The 17,520-nt window shown below is 45.6% G+C and overlaps 1 protein-coding gene across 1 annotated transcript in view; it reads left to right on the forward strand.

Annotated features, from left to right (window-relative positions):
- The window catches only part of LOC126457009 (organic cation transporter protein-like), a 161,732-nt gene that overhangs the window by 90,633 nt on the left and 53,579 nt on the right, over nt 1-17,520 (forward strand). The gene's annotated exons all lie outside the window — the stretch shown is intronic.

The raw sequence follows: 17,520 nt of genomic DNA on the forward strand, positions 1-17,520 counted from the left end.
ATCACGAACGGGAAAAAAAGAAGGCACGGCGCCGCAGTGTACACAAACGCACGACTGCCGCTTAAAAGCATTTCCCACGCATACGGCTTCTTCCGAAGTTGTAAATAGCCTTAAGCTGCGCACCAGAATCCCTACAGCAATGCGGATCCTGCCACTTTCTGGAGTTAAAATTGCCCCTGAAATATGCAAGCCGATGTACCTCAAACGTTTCTCTATCGGAGATACTCTAAAACATTTCCGTTTCTTTGTCATCCCTGAAGCTCGGAAGATAATACTGTATAGATATGTTTCAGAACGCCTTTAGGACAATTAAAAATGTTAATGTGTAATTATTAGTAATAACGCAGCAGAACATTTATTTTTGGAGTGAATGACGACATAGTTGCCGTGCATAATAGTGTTAGAATTTTTTTCATCGATGATTTTTAAGGAGACGACACTTTATGTTTCTGTTTTTTTGACACTGATATTTTCTGATATAGTTCTTTTTAAGCAATATCTGATGGATTATTACTTTGTGGAAAAGTATTTATGTTCCATAAATGATATGTTGTAAGACGAGGCACCTTCTCGGGTAGCATGAATGAACGTAATTTTCTAGGGCCTGAGAATAATACACAGAAGATTCGCAGAAAGCAACAAATGTGCTAGCCATTTCTAGAAATACAGGCTACGTTTGTAAAAAAATTTAAAGACTAAAGATTAGGCTTTAGCGTCCTGTTCACGGCGAGATCATGAGGTAGAGAAGTCATGCTCGGATTAGGGGAGGATGGGAGAGGATAACGACAGTCTCCGTTTGAAAGGACATAGTATGCGTAGAAACTGAAGATTTCATGTCATGTGCCGCGACTACAAAGAAAATAGTGCTACATAAATGAAGCAAAGGTACATTTGTTTCTTAAGTTAACTTTGTGGATAACATTTTCCTTTTTGCTTAAAAGGAAAGAAAGAGTTTGTCTTACCGATTTTTATAGCTGTGTGATTTTAAGGAAATTGTTGGATTAAAAGATTATTTCTAATATTATGTTCTCACACCACCGATTTATAATGCGCTACAGATCTTTTCTTTATTGGTCATAATTATTACGATATTTTGAATTTAAGTATCTGCAGTATTTTCAAGAAAACTTGTTTTCGTAATCTGTTCTGCTTCTATATATTATCATAATCATTTTGGAAAATTAATGGAACCATTCTTAGCGAAGCCAGCAGCATTTTTTCCTTACTGCGATGCGACAACTGGCAAGATAGAACTCGTTCTTCAGAGTGATGGTTGAAACTGATGTTACGGCCCGCTCCGAAGGTTGGGAAAAGTTGTGCCTCGTTATAAATATCATTGGCAATGGAGTGCCACGCGTGTAAAGCCTTCCCCTCGAAAGCAGCCGTACTTACGTTGAAACAAACGCCCACACAGTCATCGAGCGTTGTGACCGTATGAAACAAAGAGAACTACCCACAATAGCCAGAGAACGGCCACAAAATACTGTTAGAGGAGATGAGGATCTTAACTCACGCAACTAATTACACAACCCGATCAAAAGCACCTAAGCAGGTATTAGTAGGACTTTAGCCCTAGATTACTAAACTGTCGCAAGATTTACATTATAGTTGGTACCAATTCGCCGTTGCCAGCAATTTGGTATTGTAAGTACAGTGTGTAAAACAGGACTTTATGAAACTTTCTGACAGATTAAAACTGTGTGATGGACCGAAATATGAACGCAGGATGTTTGCATTTCACGTACAAGTGCTCTACCCACTGACCTACCCAAGCACGACTCACGATTCCTCCTCACAGCTTCAATTCCGCCATTACCTCATCTCGCACTTTCCAAACTTCACAGAATCTCTCCTGAAAAACATGCAGGAATAGCACTTTTGCAAGAAAAGATATTGCGGAGACATGGCTTAGCCATGAGGACGGCTCGTGAGTCGTGCATGAGTAGCTCAGTCGGTAGAGCGCGTCCCCACGAATGGCAGTGGTCCCAATTTCGAATCTCGGACCGGCACACAGTTTCAGTTTGCCAGAACATTTTGTATAAGCACACACACAGTTGCAGGGAGAAAATTTCATTCTTGAGGACATTTAGTACTCATTGTGTGTGACATAAAATTGGAAACTCTGTAATTGTAATTAACTAGCCAGGAAGCTGTAAATTATGACTTACATTGTGTACAATATGGAATAGTATTATTTACAACGGTTTAGTAACACTGTAACATTTTCCTCCCCTTTAGTGTTCTAGGAGTAATGTAGGTGCGTCTGCCCTTCTCCTTTAAGGCAGCTTAAACTCTGCTAGCGACACTATGAATGGGGTGTCTGAATGTCTGTGGACGAATGGCAGTCTATTCTTTCTCACGAACCGAAACCAGAGGAGGTAGTCTAATTGCACACTGGGATCTTGAGTGTGTTGACGTTCTGACTCATCCCAAAGGTGTTCCCTTGGGTAAAGTTCGGAACTCTGTGCAGGCCATTCTATTTCAGGAACGTTATTGTCCGCAAACCATCGCCTTACAGATGCTGCTTTATGACAAGGTGCATTGTCATGCTGATACTGTGGTGTTACGTATCGATACAGCCCCGATACCGAGCGAGGTGGCGCAGTGATTAGCACACTGGACTCGCATTCGGGAGGACGACGGTTCAATCCCGTGTCCGGCCATCCTGATTTAGGTTTTCCGTGATTTTCCTAAATGGCTTCAGGCAAATGCCAAGATGGTACATTTGAAAGAGCACAGCCAATTTTCTTCCCCATCCTTCCCTAATCTGACAAAACCGATGACCTTGCTGTTTGGTGTCTTCCACCAAATCATCGATACAACCCCAGGGACGTCTCAAAGTTGGCAATGGGGTTGCAAGTTTCCGTCAGGCACCGACAACAGTTGCGCAGGATCCGGCGGACCCAATGGTGCATCCCCGCTGAGCCACGCCTCCACTGTCTCTGTACCACGAGTGCCCTCTGCTGCCGTGACACAGGATGGCCAATGGCAGCTACGTGTCCCACTTGCGCTTGGAGCCACTCTGCTATGTGACGCTAAGTAGAGGCCACCTGGTCACAGTTCCAATATCACAGCTGAAGCTTTAGTTCAGCAACTCTCATCCTTGTTGACATTGAGAGCTGTACATTATTTCTTGCTGCATTATTTGCCATCGTACACTTCGAGAAATACAGCTTAAGTAAATTTTCAGTTCATTGTGTTAACTTGTTCGCTAATCATTTCTGTTCCTGTCCATTTTCCCTGGGATGACAATTGACCCATCACACCGCAGCCCACCTCTCCCTGCCATTGAAAGGGTCCTGTAGCCACCTTTCATTAGTCCGGTAGCCCATTTTCACTAGCATTTCTCTTTCTTTTCCGTGTTTCTCTTTTCTCATAATTCTCACAGTGGTGTGATTGAATGAATGTGGTTGTGTGTCACGTTGCTAGACGGTGGCGCAATCTGCTGCAGAAAGTCTGCAATAGTCATACAGATTCAGCAGCAGTTGTACAGAATAGCCAACTCTCGTAGTGGTCAAGTAAGCAAAGAGGTTTGCGCTACTTGTGAGAAATCCACCTGCGTTAGGTTGGTGGCAAAATGGCATCTTTGGGTTTTCCGGGCCACGCAGAGCGTGGAAGAGGCTGGAGAAGAAAAAGGGAGGCAGTCTGCCGCTGGTACAGAAAGCGTCCACAGCTGTGCTCCAGTCGAAGAAAGGGTGAGTTAGACTGACCGCGTGGCGCGTTGTTAACTTGGTGAGAGGACAGCTGTTAGCTTTTGGTCTCGCTTTTCAACTCTGAAAGATTATTTTGCCTTGTCGCAGCAAGGAATGCAAAACTTTGGCAGATTTTTCCTTTAGTAAATTTCTGTAGCAGACTTGGATCCGCCGGAAGAGCGCCACCCAACGGTGTCGATAAGAAGTGAGCACTCGCTTCTGTATGAATGTCTGTTTGCCTTCAGCTGTGCCTGTATAAGCTTTTATTTTTCTAAATATTAACAGCTTTGCCATCTCGTAAATTTTCCTTGCTTTATGTATCTTTCATCCGTGGGGAGTCAACCACGTGGTTGAACATTAGAGTTGTTGGGCTACCGTCATCACTAACTATCCGATCTCATGTTTGTTTTAAAGAATCTTAACTGTTCATGATTGTGTGATGTGATATTGTTGCAACTTGGCCACGATACCTAGAAATTGCGTCTCCACAAACCACGTGGGAACGCGGGTCTACTGCGAAACGTGTACCGTTTCACGAGTTATTGCGATCAGTTATCAGGAAACAGCAGCTACATGAATGATTCACACCAATGATTTTAGGTGTAGATTATAACAGTGAATGTATCGATGCTTTTCTTTAATGTTTTAGGAATTAATGTTATCAGGAATTGTGAATATGCCTCACATTAATGTCTTAGGAATAAATGATTTTATCCACAATTTTCTCTTGTATTGCGACGTTACGTTTTTGCACCTAAGCCACTCACCTCATAGCTTTCCAGTTAGCACATCCAACGCGTTTCCTTACGCACAGGTCCACTGATTAGTTTCCTCTTTTATTTTAAAACAAATGCTTTAGATTAAGTCTTATTTTCAGGTGTGTTGCTGGGAGCTGATCTTATGCACAGTGTTCAGGCATTTTCTATTTTGTTTTAAATGTTTGATTCTCGTGAACGGTGCACGGGCAATACTGTTAATTACATCGCATCCCCTATGAGCGACATCACAATGTATACATTTTTATAAGTTTTTTGTCTGTGATCAAATTAATTTATTTTCCAACTCGGCCAAACCTTTGATTAGTTGTATGGTTAGAGTCGGTTGCGACCCTAATCTTAACGTAATGACCCGTAGAAACAGGTTAGCTACACCATTGTGTACGAAGTCGTACATACAAGATGCAGCCAGCGTCTCCAAACTGTTCCTCTATTGTGTGCAGTGCACAATAGTGTTATATTCAGACAACAGTGTTATATGGCTTGGCAGGGATTTTTTCACCTGCTGGAGGCCAGCCGGCTGGCATTGAGATCTTTTCCCATCTGCTGTGAGGTCTTTTGTTTCTGTAGAAATTTAGCGCAGACAGTAAGTGTTTGTTAAGCGATACAACGCCAGATAGTGAGTGAAAGTGTTTCAAATGAAAAGATTATTTCAAGAGCAATTTCCTGGTGTTCAGGTTCCTAATTGGAGTATGATTCATTGATTGATGAATAAATTTCGTGAAATGAGAAGTATTCTTGACAGAAAATAGAGACAGCCACCTACAGTACTTGCAGAAGAAGCTCTGGATAGCATTGGGCATGCTTTAGTAAGGTCCTTTAGTAAGGTCTCGATTCGGCATCTTCCTCAGCAAATGAGAATTTCCTATGGCTCTGTTCAAACGGCTATAAAGTCACTGAAGTTACAGCCGTACCAAATAGCTACAGCACAAGAACTCAAGCTGAGTGAGCCTTCAAAAAAGTTTGCAGTTTTGTGAATAGATTTGAATTGTGTACGTGGAAGAGAAATTGACCTTCACCTAATTTTCTGTTCGGGCGAACCATGGTTCCATCTAAGTGGATACGTTAATTCACGAAATCACCATTACTGGAGCTCTGGAAAGCCTAACGTAATACACGAGGCACCCCTGTATGAACAGAAAATAGAGGTGTGACGCGCTGGTAGCGTTGAGAGAACAAAAGATTCTTTTTTTGTTTTTCAGAAAACAACAATGAGAGATATGTGGAAAGCATTTGCGCCCTTTCTCGCCAGTTACCTGAGAGAGAACGAGCTTTTTCGACCTTTCAGCAGGACTCTGACGGCACATACAACCAACTCCTCACTACAGGAAATTCACGACGTGTTTTAAGATAGAGTTATCACTAACAAAATAAGACCTCCTCCTCCGCCCCCCGCCCCCCCCCGCCTCCCTCTCCGCCCCATTTAACCCTCTGAGATTATATCTCTCGAGTGCATTAAAAGAGAAAGTGAGCAAATCACATCTACTTTCGATGAACTTAAAAACTAACATCCGTCAATAAATGCTGCCACTTCTCAGAGGGAACTGTAGAGTGTGATGAGCAATTCCCTAAGTAGGTATCAGAAATATTGAGGCCGCTTGTACCTCCTGAGGAGAACTACGAATTTTGTATCGTATTAGATTAGTGAAGATAAACTTCTTTGCCAAGATCGCTAATAATAACCTTTATTTTCGATAACCGGTTTCGGTAATCAAGTTACCATCTTTATATCTGGAAAGCATTTATTAGAGATCTTGGCAGAGAAATTCATCTTTACTAATGTAATATCAGAGATCGCCCCTTGATTCTCAAAATGAATGAAGTAAAGGGTATAGTATTAGATTATAAGAGTCAGTGTTGTGGTGACAATATTTTATCGAACTTAAGTATCGGTTTCGTCTTTGCAAGCGACATCGTATCTAAAAAGTTAGCAGCGTCACACACGCGCCTATGTGACGCTGCAAAAATTTTAGATTTGTTGACGCCCGCCGTCGTTCGCAACAGACACCATGCCGACGCGTAACTTCGCCATTCATAGGCTGACATCAGACGTTACAAGCGCTGCCGTCAGAAGCAGCCACACACATCAAACGCGACCGCCAATTGACGGCCGACCTATGGCCAGGCCGTCCTCAGGCGGTCCAGGGGGCGCCGCGATCGAAGTGAATGAGAGGCTACCACCACCCCTTCAGTCTTGTGATAGCCTGCGAGTACACCGCCTCCCTGCCAGTGACTGTAAAATAACCAACTTGGAACACTCTGGAGCATTCTATCGGACCTGAGTGCTTATGTGTAGCCTTTTATCAGAACTGTTGATATGTCCTCATTCTTTGTTTTCTGCCTAGAAAGCCCATGCAACGCTATGGGATACAAAGGCGAAACCGGTAGTCAAGTTTAATAAAGCATTATGTGACCTAACTCCTTCCATAGGACTGCCACAGGATAAAGCGCGAATCATCACTCCATACTTTCAAACGATCTCAAAGAGTCACTTAGCAGTGACTACAAAAATGGGTGGTTTATGAGAAGCCGTTCGATCATTTTACCCTGTTCTTTTTAAATCCTTATGCACAGTCATTGTGCTAGTTGGACTGGTGGTAGCACTTTGGTACTCATTAGTGATTCTTTCCGCTGATTTCATGCGATTATTTGCAACCAGCCTTCGCAATGATCGATGGTCCCCGTACGTCAGTGTATGATGCCTGCAGGTCTAGCTGTAGCTGAGGTTGTTCCTTCGTGTTTCCATTTGAGGATCTGTTACATGACGATCAGTTTGGCTTGAGGAAAGATAAGGCACCACAGAGGCATTTCTCACGTTACGGTTCATAATGGAAGCAAGACTGAAGAAAAATGAAGACACGTTCGTAGGATTTGTCACCTGGAAAAAGCTTTCGACGGTATAAAATGGTGCAAGATGTTCGAAATCACGAGGGAAAAAATAGGGGTAAGCTGTAGGAAAAGACAGGTAATACGCAATATTTACAAGAACCTAGAGGGAACAATAAGAGTAGAAGACCAAGAACGAAGTGCTCGGATTGAAAAGGTTGTGGGACAGGAATGTAGTTTTTCGCCCCTGCTGTTCAATCTATACTTCGAAGAAGCAGTGACGAAAGTACCAGTAAAAGAAAGGTTCAAAACTGGGATTAAAATTCAAGATGAGAGGATATCAATATTAAGATTATCTGATGACATTGCTGTCCTGAGTGAAAGTGAAGAAGAGTTACAGGAGGTGTTGAATGGAATGTGCAATTAAAATCTGGTCTGAGGTGTAATATTAGTTTTGCATTATTTCAATATCACGTAAGTAAACTATCATAATTTTACTGACCCGTGAAGTTCTGTTCACACAAGTGAGATGCCCTGTTGTAGCAGGGAAAAGAAGGGAACCAACAGAAAAATGCTCCTATTGGAGCACAGGAAAGGAGAATATGCTCTGACTCAAAGGTGCCGCATTCCACCTTCCATAGCATCTTTAAAAATTTTCCCAGCGATTTTGGCATGCAGACATATTCGCACCCTTTTTAACATCCAACTCACCTCTCACTCCCACAATCTCTCCTAACTGTACCCATCCATTCCCATTTGTCCAGTCTCAGTCACTTATTCAGCTCAACTCATTGACATTATCTCGTTGTGTCTTTTTCACCGTGTCCTGTGTCACAGTATAGTCTCCTTCATTCTGCCGTACTACTACCGTCTCCTCTTACTGTTACTGCCTTCCTCTTGCTCTCGCTTACTGCTACTATCTCATTCGTCTTTCTCACTCGATTCTTACTGTCACTACTTCTTTCTTCCTCGTTGTTGTTGTCATAGACTCTGTCACTATCAGTAGCTCTCACCCGCTTCCACTTTGTCCTTCTCTTTCTTCCTCTCCCACTGGCAATGTCTCCTTCACTGTTTTCCTAGCATTGTTCTATCGTTGTCAACCATGACCCACTGCCACTGTGTCCCTCTGTTTCTTTCACATTGCCATTGTCTCCTTCGCTCTTTCTAAACCGCAACCACTGTCTGTTATCGTCCAGAATTTATTGCTTTGGCATCTCTTTCCAACTGCCTTTCGTTCCTTCTCTCTCAGCATAAAAAAGCGCGAATACTTTCGCAGACCAAAGTTTTGGGGAAAATATGTAAAGGCGCTCAGCAAGGTAGATTGAGGCAGCTGGTACCCCACTTTTCAGTCTGAGTCTTTAAACCAGGAGCATATTCGCCTTCTCTGTGCTCCGATAGGAGCATTTTTCCGCAGATCCACTTCCGCTGGTCCATTGATGTTTATTTTCTGTATGTTCTATAGTCGTCTTCTGAAACGCTGGAAGTCCTTACGAGTAACGTTGTATGAGGTGGTCACCTTCGCCAGTAAGTATGTTTTAACTGTAATATTGTGGTGTCACCACCAGACACCACACTTGCTATGTGGTAGCCTTTAAATCGGCCGCGGTCCGTTAGTATACGTCGGACCCGCGTGTCCCCACTATCAGTGATTGCAGACCGAGCGGCGCCACACGGCAGGTCTAGTCTAGAGAGACTCCCTTGCACTCGCCCCAGTCGTACAGCCGACTTTGCTAGCGATGGTTCACTGCCTACATACGCTCTCATTTACAGAGACGACAGTTTAGCATAGCCTTCAGCTACGCCATTTGCTACGACCTAGCAAGGCGCCATATTCAGTTACTATGAATGTATTCTGTACAGATAATATTGTGATTCATGTACCGTCATGAGCGACGTTCATCATTAATGGATTAAAGTTAAGTATCAAACTAATTACATCCGCTTTCTGAAGTCTAATTCCTTGTCATGTTCCAGACCTCACGTCAGTATAGTTCTTCCCTCCTCACGCCAGCCTGCGTGAGCTAAGACGCGTGCATTTCGGCCTCCATTCGTAACACGGTGTTGGCTCTTTTGCCAACACAACAAAACTAACTTTAGGAAAATGTTTCACTGCCAACCAAGATAGCTCCAGCATACTTGAACAATACATAGAAAGAACTGTTACATTATTGTATTGTATTGTATTGTATGTTAACCGGGGGCCTAGAAACGACGAAGAGGCTCCGTCCGCGCCGCAGCCGCAGTGGTCCACAACCCCACGACTACTACCGCAGTCCACTTCACCCCTCCGTCGTCCGCTGCCCCACACTGAACCACTCTTTCAGGGTTATAGTGCGGATCGGCCCCCGGTGGACCCGCCCTCAGGTAACGTCTGACACCAGACGAGTGTAACCCCTATGTTTGCGTGGTAGAGTAATGGTGGTGTACGCGTACATGGAGAACGTGTCTGCGCAGCATTCGCCGACATAGTGTAGCTGAGGCAGAATAAGGGGAACCAGCCCGCATTCGCCGAGGCAGATGGAAAACCGCCTAAAAACCGTCCACAGAGTGGCCGGCTCACCGGACCTCGACACAAGTCCGCCGGGCGGATTCGTGCCGGGAACCAGGCGCTCCTTCCCAGTCCGGAAAGCCGCGCGTTAGGCCGCACGGCTAACCGGGAGGGCCACTGTTACAGTATAGTACACAAAGTCACTGAAAGAAATATTCAACGAGACGAACAGAAATGACACTTTTATTCAAAGACAGTCGTTACCCTGACGTCACTGCAATTTATGACGGTCCTGTGGACATTACAAAATGCGACATGGTTTTTAATAGGATTTATGATCAACACGGAGGTCAATGCGTGCTCTGCGCTGTGCTCCCATAACAACCACAATGTTACTAAGGAGTTCCATTCCTCTACCAGCCCAAGTCAGGGCTGAATGCATCCCTGAAAAGACGCACCCGGGGAAGGAGTAAACATCACAGTAATTTTGACGGCTGAATGTATCGTGTTCAGAGATGTGGAGGTCATTACTCCCACGCAACATTATACTTCCCCACACCATAAGACCTGGATCACCAAAACGATCATGTTCTACGTTTCTGGGTGCATTACCTATTCCCACCTCTCACCATGCGAACATGATCGTTTTCGTGGTCCAGGTCTTATGATGTTGGGAGGCATCTTTGAACGTGGTACACTCACCTGTCGAAGTTAATGTGACGCTGTCCTTCTTCCGCATGCGCGTCTTTTCAGGGGTGCATTTGATACTGACTTAATTTTTACTGATGACAATCCACGACCGCATCGAACAGCGCTGGTGAAGGAACTCTTGGAATAAGAGGATATTCGGCGAATGGTCTAGCCTGCCCATTCCTCCCACTTAAATCCCTTCGACCACTTGTGGGACGCGCTGAGGGGACGTACTGCAGCACGTTCACGTGCACCGCTTACCGTCCACCAGTTGTCAACAGCGCTGGTGGAGGAATGAAACGCCCTACCACAAGATCTCCTTACCAACCTCGAGGCTAACACGTGAGCACATTGCGTAGCATGCGTTGGCGTCAGTTATAACCAGACACCCTATTAACAACCACGTTCCGTCTTTTATATTGTCCACAGGTCCATCGTAAATCACAGTCACTTCCGTATAATCATCATCTTTGAACAAAAATGCCATTCCCTTTCATCTCATTGCGTACCTCTTTCAGTTACCTCTGTACTATGCTGTAGCAGATCTTTCTACATACATGAAAAAAAGTTTTGCATCACCTCGGTTCGGAGAGTTCCTGAACCTGTACAAAAAACTGGAATAGAGATCAACATGAACACCATTTCGCTCTTTTTATTGCTCATGAGAACCATATGTTGCATATTGTACCACCATACAGCGAGACCTTCAGAGGTGGTGGACCAGATCGCTGTACCCACCGGTAGCTCTAATACCCAGTAGCGCGTCCTCTTGCATTGATGCATGCCTGTATTCGTCGTGGCATACTATCCACAAGTTCATCAAGGCACTATTGGTCCAGATTGTCCCGCTCCTCAACGGCGATTCGGCGCTGATCCCTCAGAGTGGTTGGTACGTCACGTCGTCGATAAACAACCCTTTTCAATCTATACCAGACATGTTCGATTGGGTTCATTAGTCGAGCGATGTCGTTATCCTGAAGAAAGTCATTCACAAGATGTGCACCATAGGGGCACGAATTGTCTTCCATGAAGACGAATGCCTCACCAATATGCAACCGATATGGTTGCATTATCGGTCGGAGGATGGCATTCACGTATCGTACAGCCATTACGGTGCCTTACATGACCACCAGCGGCGTTCGTCGGCCCCACATAATGCCACCCCAAAAACAACAGGGAACCTCCACCTTGCTGTACGCGCTGGACAGTGGGTCTAAGGCGTTCAGCCTGACCGGGTTGCCTCCAAACACGTCTCCGACGATTGTCTGGTTGAAGGCATTTGCGACACTCATCGGTGAAGAGAACGTGATGCCAATCCTGTGCGGTCCATTCGGCATGATGTTGGGCCCATTACTACCGCGCTGCATGGTGTCGTGGACGTTGGGAGTGAAGTTGCGCATCATACAGGCTACTGCGCACAGTTTGAGTCGTAACACGACGTCCTGTGGCTGCACGAAAAGCATTATTCAACATGGTGGCGTTGCTGTCAGGGTTCCTCCGGGCCACAATCCGTAGGTAGCGGTCATCCACTGGAGTAGTAGCCCTTGGGCGACCTGAGCGAGTAATGTCATCGACATTTCTTGTCTCTCTGCATCTCCTCCATGTCCGAACAACATCGCTTTGGTTCACTCCGAGACGCCTGGACACTTCCTTTGTCGAGAGCCCTTCCTGGCACAAACTAACAATGCGGACGTGATCGAATCCCAGTACTGACCGTGTAGGAATGGTTGAACTACAAACAAGACGAGCCGTGTTTCTCCTTCCTGGTGGAATGACGAACTGATCGGCTGTCCGACCCCCTCCGTCTAATAGGCGCCGCTCCTGCATGGTTGTTTACATCTTAAGGCGGGTTTCGTGACACCTCTGAACAGTCAAAGGGACTGTGTCTTTGATGCAATATCCATAGTCAACATCTGTGTTCAGGAGTTCTGGGAACTAGGGTGATGCAAAACTTTTTTTGATGTGCGTAAATATGGCGTACGTTCCATTGAGGTCTGTTACTTGGCAATGACACATCATGCTGAAGTTACTTTCTTCCTTAAGTTTTGTGTAGCAGTGTATTTGCATATCCCAGATTTTTTCTGCACACGGTGAGTTTACCTGCGTACTACGACGTGGTTCGCTGAGTCGACAATGGACTTAGTGGCGCGTGGACTCGGCGTCGTCAGCAGAGTCTTATCCTTCGTGGAGACGATCGTGCGACACTACCCGTCTAGAAGTGACCTCGTGTTAGATCGCAAAAACCATTCAACCTTTCCCCGGGAGTTGGTTTGAGAGTATCTCCTACAACGGTTCTGCCCAAGTTGCCAACCCAGGTATGCTCCTCGCTCAGGAACGACTGAAGAATTTCTCTGTCACGATCGTTGGTAAAACGGATTTTGCACGATGCCTTTGACTGACATTGTCTTCCTTGTTAGGCATACGGGCCTCGCTCTAACTTCTTGTCCCAAGAAGCTGCCATTGTACAAAACCGCCTCCACATACGAACAAGAGTCATATGTCGCCCAACGTGCTCCATAATCTCTGTCTCTGTCTCTCTCTCTCTCTCTCTCTCTCTCTCTCCCTCATTCTCCGTGTCTCACGTCAATTTTGAAAATGTTGAAATCTTACTCCCAGTTGTGTGCCTTAGAAACGAGACACCACTCACTACCGTACTCATTGCCCTGGCTGCCAAACCATCTTACTATAGGAAGGATTCGACTTCGTGCTCATCTCAGTGGAGTAGAGCAGGCGTGTTGACAGATTAAGAATGGAAGGGGGTAAAACAACCTTACCTAAATAACAGTCGACTACAAACTCAATGAACTATGTATACTTTGATAAAAGCCGACAAATGCACTAATAATGACGCTTAGATCATTGAAGAATGTAAACAGGCACTGAAATAGGTGAAACGTTGGCAAGTTACGAGATTGTTACCACTCTACCGGCAGACAACGCACTGTCAATGAAGAAAAACCAAACATGTCACAGCAGAGGACACGTATAAAATGAAGAAATAAAACACGTTAATGAGAGCGAGCGAGAGGTAACATTGTCTATTGATAGCACATGGCAGTAGGACACGGCAGCTTATCTCAACAGCGGCATGGAGACAACGATGGTCCCGCTTCATTGCTTCATGGGAGTCGCGTCAGATAATATAGTGAAAGCTGCGCGATATTTCAGTGAGACATTTGCTCTTCATCTTCAGGTGCTTACTGACGTGTTGCTGCAGTGCCTCGCCAATATATGCGCTGGCTTGTTGGAAAACTGTGGGCGCCAAGGTGTGGGGCTATAGCGTCACCCTAGACAAATCATAGAGAGCGGCGACGTGCAGAAGCCCTGGCGGAGAAACGGGCCACGGTCTCCGCAAGCGTACAGGGGAGCCATTTTACATGAAAGTCGCCTGCTCAGTGTCGGCGTATAAATAAGATATTGTAGTGCCTGTGTTATTCCGAATCACGATGCAATGTTCATTCGGACATCCAGGTATGTTTTTCCGGAACACACATAACGGATGCACGATTACTGTTTGTACTCCTATGGTTGACGACATATGGAAGTTTGGGTCTGGCCGTGAATCGTGCTCGGATAGCCAAATGGTGAGGCGACCACTCGCGATAAGCGGGAAATCTGGGTTGGAGTTCCGGTCCGGCACATATTTTCATTGCCGTTATTCCATTATAGAGCTGACGGTAGTCCATATTCGTAATTGAATGTATTTCGTGATGGCTGTAGTCGCCGCTGTGCCTGTTCCTTCGGACATGCATGCATGCATGCAACTGCTCGTGACTGGGGCATCACACCCCGATTTTTTCGAGACTACAGTGTCTCAAGATTTTAAACATGGCTGCAGCAGCAACTGTTAAAATTCTTCACAATAAAAGGATGACAGCCAAAACCAGTTGCAGGATAAAATTTTTTATTAAAATTCTTGACCAAGGTTTCGGTACATATAAATATACCTTCATCAGAAGTAAAACTTCTAAAATTACATCATGCAATGGAGAATAATAAAACAATTATGCCAAAGGCGTCGTCAATAATTATGACATCATCTTTGTCTCAATAGTCCATAGGCGAAGTAATGGTGTTAAACTGTTCGCTTTGACCCTGTGCCCATTACACATGTTGTACAAATGGAGATGATGTCTTAATTATTGACGACGCCTTTGGCATAATTGTTTTATTATACTACAGTGTCTGACAAAAAAGTGAAGAACCCAGAAAGGAAGGAGAAAACTAAACGTCAAATGTTGGGAGGGTATATGATGGTACATTAGTGATACTATTTCAGTGATTACGAATATGCAGATCTTTTGGGCTGGATGCATGCACTGATTCCATTTGCATGTCAAAAAGCCGTTGTATCTTGTGCTTAGGTACGGCGGCCCATATCATCGTTTCTGACACCGGAACGACGAAGACTAAAAATGGCTCAAATGGCTCCGAGCACTATGGGACTCAACTTCTGAGGTCATCAGTCCCCTAGAACTCAGAACTACTTAAACCTAACTAACGTAAGGACATCACACACATCCAAGCCCGAGGGAGGATTAGAACTTGCGCGCGGTTCCTGAATGTAGCGCCTAGAACCGCTCGGCCACCACGGCCGGCCTGGCTTCCCACACCATGAACGCCAGGAATGAATTCGCTGTGTCCCGCAAAGGCATTGGAAGAATGGGACCTCTGCGCAGGTCACCGCCCCGCTCGCCGCCGAACCGCGGTTCATCGCTCAACACAGTAGGACGCAGCTCACCAGCAGTCCATGCTTCCCGCTTGCGCCACCACTCCACACGCAGCCGTTTGTGTTGTGGTGATCAATGCAGTCTACGTATGAGACGGTAATTCCCTAATGTGCCTGCTGCTAGTCACTGACCAATAGCGCAGGCTAACACAGGATGTTGCAGAAATACCATTACTTGTTCTCCTATATCGCTTCAGGCAACTGCCCGAATGGTTCCTTTGATAGCGCACGGCCCACTTCCTGCCAGATCCTTTCCTCATCCGATGGGACCGATGAACACGCTGTTCCGTCCCCTCCACCAAATCTACCAAGCAACCAATCAACTTGTTCTCGGAAGTGCACAATACGGCGATCTTTTCATGTGGTCAGAATGAGATTTTCACTCTGCAGCGGAGTGTGCGCTGATATGAAACTTCCTGGCAGATTAAAACTGTGTGCCCGACCGAGACTCGAACTCTTTGCCTTTCGCGGGCAAGTGCTCTACCAACTGAGCTACCGAAGCACGACTCACGTCCGGTACTCACAGCTTTACTTCTGCCAGTACCTCGTCTCCTACCTTCCAAACTTTACAGAAGCTCTCCTGCGAACCTTGCAGAACTAGCACTCCTGAAAGAAAGGATATTGCGGAGACATGGCTTAGCCACAGCCTGGGGGATGTTTCCAGAATGAGATTTTCACTCTGCAGCGGAGTGTGCGCTGATATGAAACTTCCTGGCAGATTAAAACTGTGTGCCCGACCGAGACTCGAACTCGGGACCTTTGCCTTTCGCGGGCAAGTGCTCCACCAACTGAGCTACCGAAGCACGACTCACGTCCGGTACTCACAGCTTTACTTCTGCCAGTACCTCGTCTCCTACCTTCCAAACTTTACAGAAGCTCTCCTGCGAACCTTGCAGAACTAGCACTCCTGAAAGAAAGGATATTGCGGAGACATGGCTTAGCCACAGCCTGGGGGATGTTTCCAGAATGAGATTTTCACTCTGCAGCGGAGTGTGCGCTGATATGAAACTTCCTGGCAGATTAAAACTGTGTGCCCGACCGAGACTCGAACTCGGGACCTTTGCCTTTCGCGGGCAAGTGCTCTACCAACTGAGCTACCGAAGCACGACTCACGTCCGGTACTCACAGCTTTACTTCTGCCAGTACCTCGTCTCCTACCTCCAAACTTTATAGAAGCTCTCCTGCGAACCTTGCAGAACTAGCACTCCTGAAAGAAAGGATATTGCGGAGACATGGCTTAGCCACAGCCAGGGGGATGTTTCCAGAATGAGATTTTCACTCTGCAGCGGAGTGTGCGCTGATATGAAACTTCCTGGCAGATTAAAACTGTGTGCCCGACCGAGACTCGAACTCGGGACCTTTGCCTTTCATGTGGTGATCCGCCACGGTCAACCGAAACTTTGAAGACGGCTGTGTCTGGCAGCAAGTTTCCATGCAGTCCAATTTCACGTCATTGTCACATCTGAATGCCTGGCAAATTTACATAATGCACGATTAGACCAATCGGCCAAATGGAGACCCACAATGAGGGCCCTTTCACTGTCAGGTACTGATAACTCTGTCTCGCTCCAGTTCACGGTAGCTCTGTCTCCTAAACAGTTATCACTCATCATCTGATCGTGCTTATGGTTCGTAAGGGCCGCGAGCATAATCAGAGGATTACGAACCCCACCAGCGACAACCACACTAAACAGAAAAAATCCTAAAGCAGTCTGGTAAGCGCTCTACCTGTCACAGAGAATTGCAACTCTAATCATTTATATACCCGCCGATGGTGTGCACATATATGAAGTTACATCGACATACAGCCATCTCATGTTGGTGATTCATTTTCTAGTCACTGTATATCTACAAATATATATACACTACTGGCCATTAAAGTTGCTACACGAAGAAGAAATGCAGATGATAAACGGGTATTCATTAGACAAAAATATTATACTAGCACTGACATGTGATTACATTTTCACGCAATTTGGGTGCATAGATTCTGAGAAATCAGTACCCAGAACAGCCACCTCTGGCCGTAATAACGGCCCTGCGACGCCTGGGCATTGAGTCGAACAGAGCTTGGATGGCGTGTACAGGTACAACTGCCCGTGCAGCTTCAACACGATACCACAGTTCATCAAGAGTAGTGATTGGCGTATTGTGAAGAGCCAGTTGCTCGGCCACGATTGACCAGACGTTTTCAATTGGTGAGAGATCTGGAGAATGTGCTGGCCAGGGCAGCAGTCGAACATTTTCTGTATCCAGAAAGGGCCGTACAGGACCTGCAACATGCGGTCGTGCATTATCCTGCTGAAATGTAGGGTTTCG

This window comes from Schistocerca serialis, chromosome 2 (assembly GCF_023864345.2).
Source record: "Schistocerca serialis cubense isolate TAMUIC-IGC-003099 chromosome 2, iqSchSeri2.2, whole genome shotgun sequence".
NCBI lineage: Eukaryota > Metazoa > Arthropoda > Insecta > Orthoptera > Acrididae > Schistocerca > Schistocerca serialis.